Genomic DNA, 6,983 nt, shown 5'->3' with positions numbered 1-6,983 from the left:
CCAGCAATGGAAGCAACCCATATCAACAAGAGCCTTCAATTTCCTCAAAGTCAAGCTCCCAAACAAAGACTTCATCATTTCAATGAACAAGTTGAATTGATGGGATCCTTTCCCAAAGTCATTAGGTTTGACTTAATGGGTTATTCTCCCAAACAAACAACAAATTATGGCATACTCGAGCACTATTTTTTGCTCACATCACCATCCATTATATAAATCAATCCACTCCTAATACACTTAGATACAATTTCCTCAATTTTGGATTTTATCAAACTATTTACATACACATGGATTTCTTCCGCCAATGTGAATGAAGTTAATTCCTTGGAAGAAATTTCAAATTAGAAAATCCATAACTTCAAGCATCAAGCATGAAACCATGGAATAAAATCAAGTAATGTTCAACTTAGATAAATAAAGCTTAAGGAATTGAGCATAAAGGAAAATACCCTGAGATGATGCCAACAATCATTAAGAAAGGCCATAACTTTGTCTAAGAACTATGTTGGGATATTTTAGAGAATGTGGAATTTAAGAATAAAGACTCCAAAGATGAATTTTCAAGATTCTTGTAAAATAATAAGAAGTGATTATTTTGGGTTTAGATAGATTAGAATGAGACCTAGGTAGTTGATTACCCTTATTAAGTGAAGGGATTAGGTAATTGAGAAGGTTTTATAAAAAATATTTATAATGGAAAGTACATTATTTGTAAAAATGTATGCAATCCTTCATATAAAAATGAAGTTATTTTAAAAATAGTTTTATTTCATGGAACCTTTCAATCAACAATGAAAAGTTAGCCATGCTACATTTATTGACCAGAATGCTCTTTGCATATTTTATATTTATCTTGAAGGCATTTTCCTTTGTGGTGCTTGAGTCAACAATGAGATGTTTGTTTTGCATTGGATTGTCAGTGGGCATGAATTGACCAACCATCTCTTCTAGACTATGCTTTCCACCTTTCTTGGTATTGACCATCCACACAAGGGGTTGAAGGGGCTTCATCAATTTAGCTTGAGATTATTAATTGTTGTTGGCTTGCTTAGTAATTTTGATGCCCATATGCGTGCAATGATCCATACAATTCATTAACCTTCAAATTCATTGCATAGGGGAGAATTAATGCTTGATAAACCATTAATGGATTCAAAATTGAGTTCATCGAACTCTACTTATATTATTTATCCACGGAAAAAGAGTTTGATTCATTTTCTTCTATTGTGGTTACTCGACAATTTTGCAAACACGACAAAGAATGTTAGCAACATAATCAATGGTGTTATGGAAGACATAGGGTACCTTGACTTATCCATTTATTTCATTCCTTGAAGGAGTGAGGTTTTCATAATGGTGATGTCTTGGTGATATAATCATTTGTATGTTATATTTTCAACATGAATGAATGCCCAAAGTTTGAGACCACTTTTCATGAAAATCCCAACTAGAGGATCTACATTGTAACCCTTTTGTGAGTTGTAAAAACCCCATGTAGCCTTCATGATGGGAGAATATCCCTTACCATTAAAACCCCATGAAAGTGCACATGCATTGCTTGTCATAGGAGTTGATACATAGGTCTAAAAAAACATTGAAAAGACATAACTTTGAATTGTAAGCTTGCTATGCACACACTAGGCATTAAGTTGGCTAGAGTTATAAAAGTGTCTTTCAATTTGGTATGATTTCACTAATAAAATGCCATGCCAACCTTTGTTTTGTTGACTAAAAGATTAAAACCTTGTTGTGGAATCTAAATTTAGACCATTAATTATTAAATAAAAGGAACATGTCTTAAGAGTATAACATCGTTATGCAAACATTAATACCATTGCAATGGGGTTGACCACCTATTATGTGGATTCTCTAGTTATCACCTTCAATTCACTTTTTTTTCATCTCTATCTTCCTAGATTTGCACAAAAGTTACAGAAGAAGATGATAGGATTAAGGAATGGAAAGGAAATAGGCATAGACTATGTTCCCCAAGATCATCTTAATTACCCTTTCTTTGAAGGCTTCTCAATTTTGCAATAACATATTTTCCTTGTTATAGCCTATAACACTAGACATCCATGGTTTTCTTCCTCCTCAAGGATCCAATAAGGCTTTGAAAAAAAATGTTAAAATAAAATAAAATATTAACATAATTCCAATGATCCTATAAACACTCTCCAAATCACCATTAAAAGAAATGAACTTTTTTTTTTTGCTAATGTAATATTCATGCCTTCTATTCAAAATAACCAAAAAGGATTAATTACAAAAATTACAATCAACCCAGAGGAAACTGGGGACAAAGACTTAACTTCCCCCCCAAGGTATGGGGCAACTATCCAAAGGCTAATGTTATATACCTAGGGGGGATAATATGGGGTACCAAGGGAGGTACCCAAGGTAATAATGTAATAATGGGATGGGCCATAGTAATAAATAAGGTGGTTAACCCATATCATGTAAGAGACCACAAGTAGTTAATAATAATGTAATGGGCCCATGGTATTAGTTGATGGTATGAGGGAACCATAGTAATGACCCATGGTATTGTATGTATGAGGCCTATATAGAGGCTAGAGACTCCATGTCAAGGAACTTAGTGAAGGATTATTGTATGAACAAGCATATGGCTTGTGGAGTGTTCTCCTTCCTTAAAGAATGTATGGTGTTGCCCTAACTTAAGGGTTTTGATAATAAAGAATCATTTCTATCTATTTCTCTCTTATTGTTTATGGGTTTGTTTGCATTATCATATAATTCCGGGTTAGATCTATAACAAGTGGTATCAGAGCTATAACAGCTAAACCATTGTGCCATGGGTACACTCCCCTAACAAAAGGTCCTTCACAAAACATATGCATTATAATCCGTTACAACAGAGCGAAAGAAAACCAAACAAGATGGAACTGTAACCGGACCCGAAAAGGAATTAAACCCCCAACTATTCAGATTTCGGGTCCGCAAAAGGGGAATAAACAATGCGTATGTGGCCCGCCCGAAATTCCTTGATGCCCGCCACGAAGCTAGACAAGCACGGATGATAACAGAGAGACATGCCTCAGACCTGGACCCACCAACCTACATAATGTATATGGGTCGTTGATCTGCCACGTGTTACATGTTGAGTGGCATCGGGCTTAAATCAGTGAAACCACTCCTGGTGTTGAGAGCTTCCGATAATCCGTAAACCACCTTGAGGGCGGTATTGACACAACAGGTTGTTATGAGGAAAGTTTCGAGTCCGCTGAGGAAGCAAAGACTCTAGCCTAAACCCATCGAACTGCAATTTGACTCTCCACCCTTGATCCTCAGTCGCTTGATCCAATGGATGAGAGGAGTCTCCTTTTGAAGAAAACCAGGAGGGATTCTGTCGTCCGAGCACCCGAAAACCTGTAGACCAACCACGTCGGTTCACTGTAACCATTGCCAACAATTATGTACCTATGGTGGGACTCTGTTGTACCTTCTAACTGAAGGCTCTTCATCCCCTCTTCCCACCGAGAAAAACTGAGATGATCTGTATTAGGAAAAAGTTTAGCAAAAATCCGCAAGCTGTCGAACAACTTCCACCCAAGAACTCTGTGTCTGAGCTGTTCTGGGCTGAAAAAGCTAACAAAGGCCTATGTACCATTTTCAAAATTACCTCTGGAAAACCACTTCATATTAAATGTGTATCGACTAAACCCAGCCTCTGCAACTATTGACAATCTCTGTGCTGATATATCTCTCGGTCCTCATTCACCTGGTTGAGACAATCATCCCTCAATCTGCCCTGTGGAACCTCTTGCCATCTATATTTATTGTTGCTTTTAGTGCAGAGAGCCCCTTTATTAGCAAGTATGTCCGCCAATTTATTGGTCGTCCTTCGCACATGTGTGAAACTTAAGGTTCTCATGTTCTGAAGGTGGAGATGAATTCTTTGATATACCTGAAGCAGCCTCCAGTGTCTCAAGACCTTTTCTGGAGCCGAACCACAACAGATTCTCTTGACCGAATTGATGATCAGCTCAGAATCAGCTTCAATTATGATATTCTGAAGATTGTCGTGCTTCAGGATTTCTAAACATTGCTCAAGTGCCATTAGCTCTGCCATATTGTTTGTGGCTCTTCCCAAATTGAAATGAAAAATGTATTGTATGCAGCCCTTTTCATCCCTTAACACACCACCATAACCAGCTATACCCGGATTTCCTTTTGAGGCCCCATCTATGTTACATTTCATAAATCCCTGAGGGGGAGGATGCCAGAAGTCTTTCTCAGTGACCAGTTGCTTTACCATCCTGTTCTTGCCCTGAGGAATAAGCCCCTGCATACCCAACTGAAGAAGTATCTGCATATCAGCATTTGAAGGGAGATTTTTAGGGGATGTTTGCACTAAAGTCCCAACCGTCTCCTTAAGCTGTCTTAAGATCTATTCCATGATGCTCTGGGAGGAACTTTTTTTATTTTTGAAGATTCTATTGTTGCGCTCTTTCCAGACATTCCATATTAGGAAGCTTGGAGTTAAAGCCCAAGCTCTGTTTATCATTTCATAATCAGAGAAGTTTCTTCTCCAGTTGCTAAGGGTATTGGTAATGCTTCCTCTATCCCTGTCTGTTTGTCTGAAAATTAAGGCAATGCCATCCCACAACGTGGAGGTAAATATGCAGGTGTTGAGGAGGTGCTCCATTGTCTCCTCTTGTGACTCACATAGCTGGCATCTAGATGGGCCTAAAACGCCCCTTTTCCAGATGTTCTCCCAAGTCAAAATTTTCTTATGATGTACCAGCCACATGAACAGTTTGGTTTTCATCCATCCTTGGTTCTTCCAGAGATTCTTCCAAACCCAATCCGGTTCTATAGAATCAAGCTCCAGGGCTAAGTGCTTTGCCTCTTTAAGGTTAAAGGTGCCTTCATTGTTATTGCCCCATCTAAGTTGGTCATGATCAGCTGATATCAATATTTTTCTTTGATCCAAAATTGCTATTAGCGCATCAGCCTTTGCTTTCAAGGGGCTATCATCCCTGTATTCCATTTTCTTCCAGGTTCTCCATTTTCCTTCTCTATTTGTTTGATCCAAAAAATCTTTTACCCTTAGTAACCCTTTGGTGTCAGTATCATTCTTGAGATCCACAAAGTCCTCTCTTAACAGTTTAGGTTCCTGTTGCCATTTATCCTCCCAAAACCATGCCAGGTCTCCCGCTCTAATTTCCCAGAAGCTATTCTTTTGAACTATGCCTCTATTCTCCCAAGCTTTATTCTAGATGTGGGAGCCTTTTATGGTACCAGACATCCTTATGTGGTCCTTGTTTTTCCAATTACTTGCATATTTCTCTTTCCAAATTCGAGCCCATAGAGCATCTAAATCTTTTATCCATCTCCACCATAATTTTGCCCCTAAAACTTTGTTTAGCACTTCAGGATCATCCAGTCCAAGACCTCCATGGTTTTTAGGTTTACAAATTGTTTCCCAGGCTACCAAGGCCCATTTCTTCCTCTCCTCCCCTTTACCCCAAAGAAAATCTCTTTGAATATTTCTACATTGTTGCATAACTCCTTTTGGAGCTAGAAGGGCTAAAAACATGAATATGGGGATTGTTTGAAGGATAGCTTTTGTAAGCACCAGTCAGCCCGCCAAGTTCAAATATTTGATTGTCCATTTTCGAGTCTTGTCCTATAGCTTATTAATCACTGGCTCCCAAACAGTCTTGTTCAGAGGTTTGTCTGTAAGCGGTACTCCCAAATATTTGGAAGGTAGCATATCTCTTTGAAAGCCTAGAATTCTGGAGATATTCCGCTGAATAGAAATGTTAGTATTAAAAAAGAAAATCTTTGATTTGGAGAGGCTTACCTCTGTACCCGCTGCCATAGCAAAGTCACTCAGGATTTGTTTATAAGCTAGTGCTTCTTTGACCGTGGGAATTCCCTGTAGCATGGTATCATCTACAAATTGTTGATGGGTCAAAGCCTGCCCGTTCTCGGAAAGTTTGAGGCCCTGGATCTTACTTGCTTCTTTAGCGGACTTGATGGTTCGTCCAAGTCCTTCCATCATGAGAATAAAGAGAAAGGGGGAGAGAGGATCTCCCTGCCTGAGGCCTCTTGAGGGTTTAAAGGTCTTAGATGGAGAACCATTAACCAAAATTGAAAAACTAGAGGAAGTCACCAAGGCCATTACCCATCTTACCCAGTTGTGGTCAAATCCAAAATCTAGAAGGACCTTCCTAATATAGGTCCAATTTAACTTATCATAAGCCTTTTCTAGGTCCAATTGCATAATCATTCCCACCTGCCTATTACTTATCAATGAATGAACCACCTCATGCGCTTGAATGATATTGTTGAGAATTTTTCTGCCCTCCACATATCCCGTTTGCTCCATAGAAACCAAAGTAGGAAGAAGGGGTTTAAGTATGTTGCCAATTATTTTGGATATCATCTTATACACCACATTGCACAAAGCTATAGGTCTGAATCTATCTGGAGTCACAGCATTGTCCTGTTTGGGAATCAAGGAGATGAAGGATGTATTTAGCACCTTCAATATGGTCCTAATATTCCTGGAGTCATCCACTACATTCAGAATATCTGGCTTGACAATATTCCAGCATGCTTTAAAGAAATCTACATTGAAACCATCCGGGCTTGGCGCTTTTCCATTCTGCATTTCTTTGATGACTTCACTAACCTCCTCTTCATTCACTGGCCTATTAATATTGTAATTATCTTCTCTTGTTACTAGCTTAGGAATGTGCTTTGTGAAGTCCCTGATAAATTGTGATCTATCTAAGATAGGTTCCTCTGCTATGCTTTGAAAATGTTGAACCAACACAACTTCTATATCTTTATGGGTGTTGAGAAGTTGGCCTCTGGAGTCCTTGATCGTTGAGATCCTGTTGTGAGACCTGTGCTCCATTGTAGATTTGTGGAAAAACCTTGTGTTTCTCTCCCCTTCTTTTAGCCATTGAACTCTTGATTTTTGTCTCCAAAATATTTCCTCTTGTTTA

This window comes from Pinus tabuliformis, chromosome 7 (genome assembly GCF_031772625.1).
Source record: "Pinus tabuliformis cultivar Carrire ecotype Pingquan chromosome 7, CPIR1, whole genome shotgun sequence".
Lineage (NCBI taxonomy): Eukaryota > Viridiplantae > Streptophyta > Pinopsida > Pinales > Pinaceae > Pinus > Pinus tabuliformis.
Note: the sequence above shows the minus strand (reverse complement) of the source record.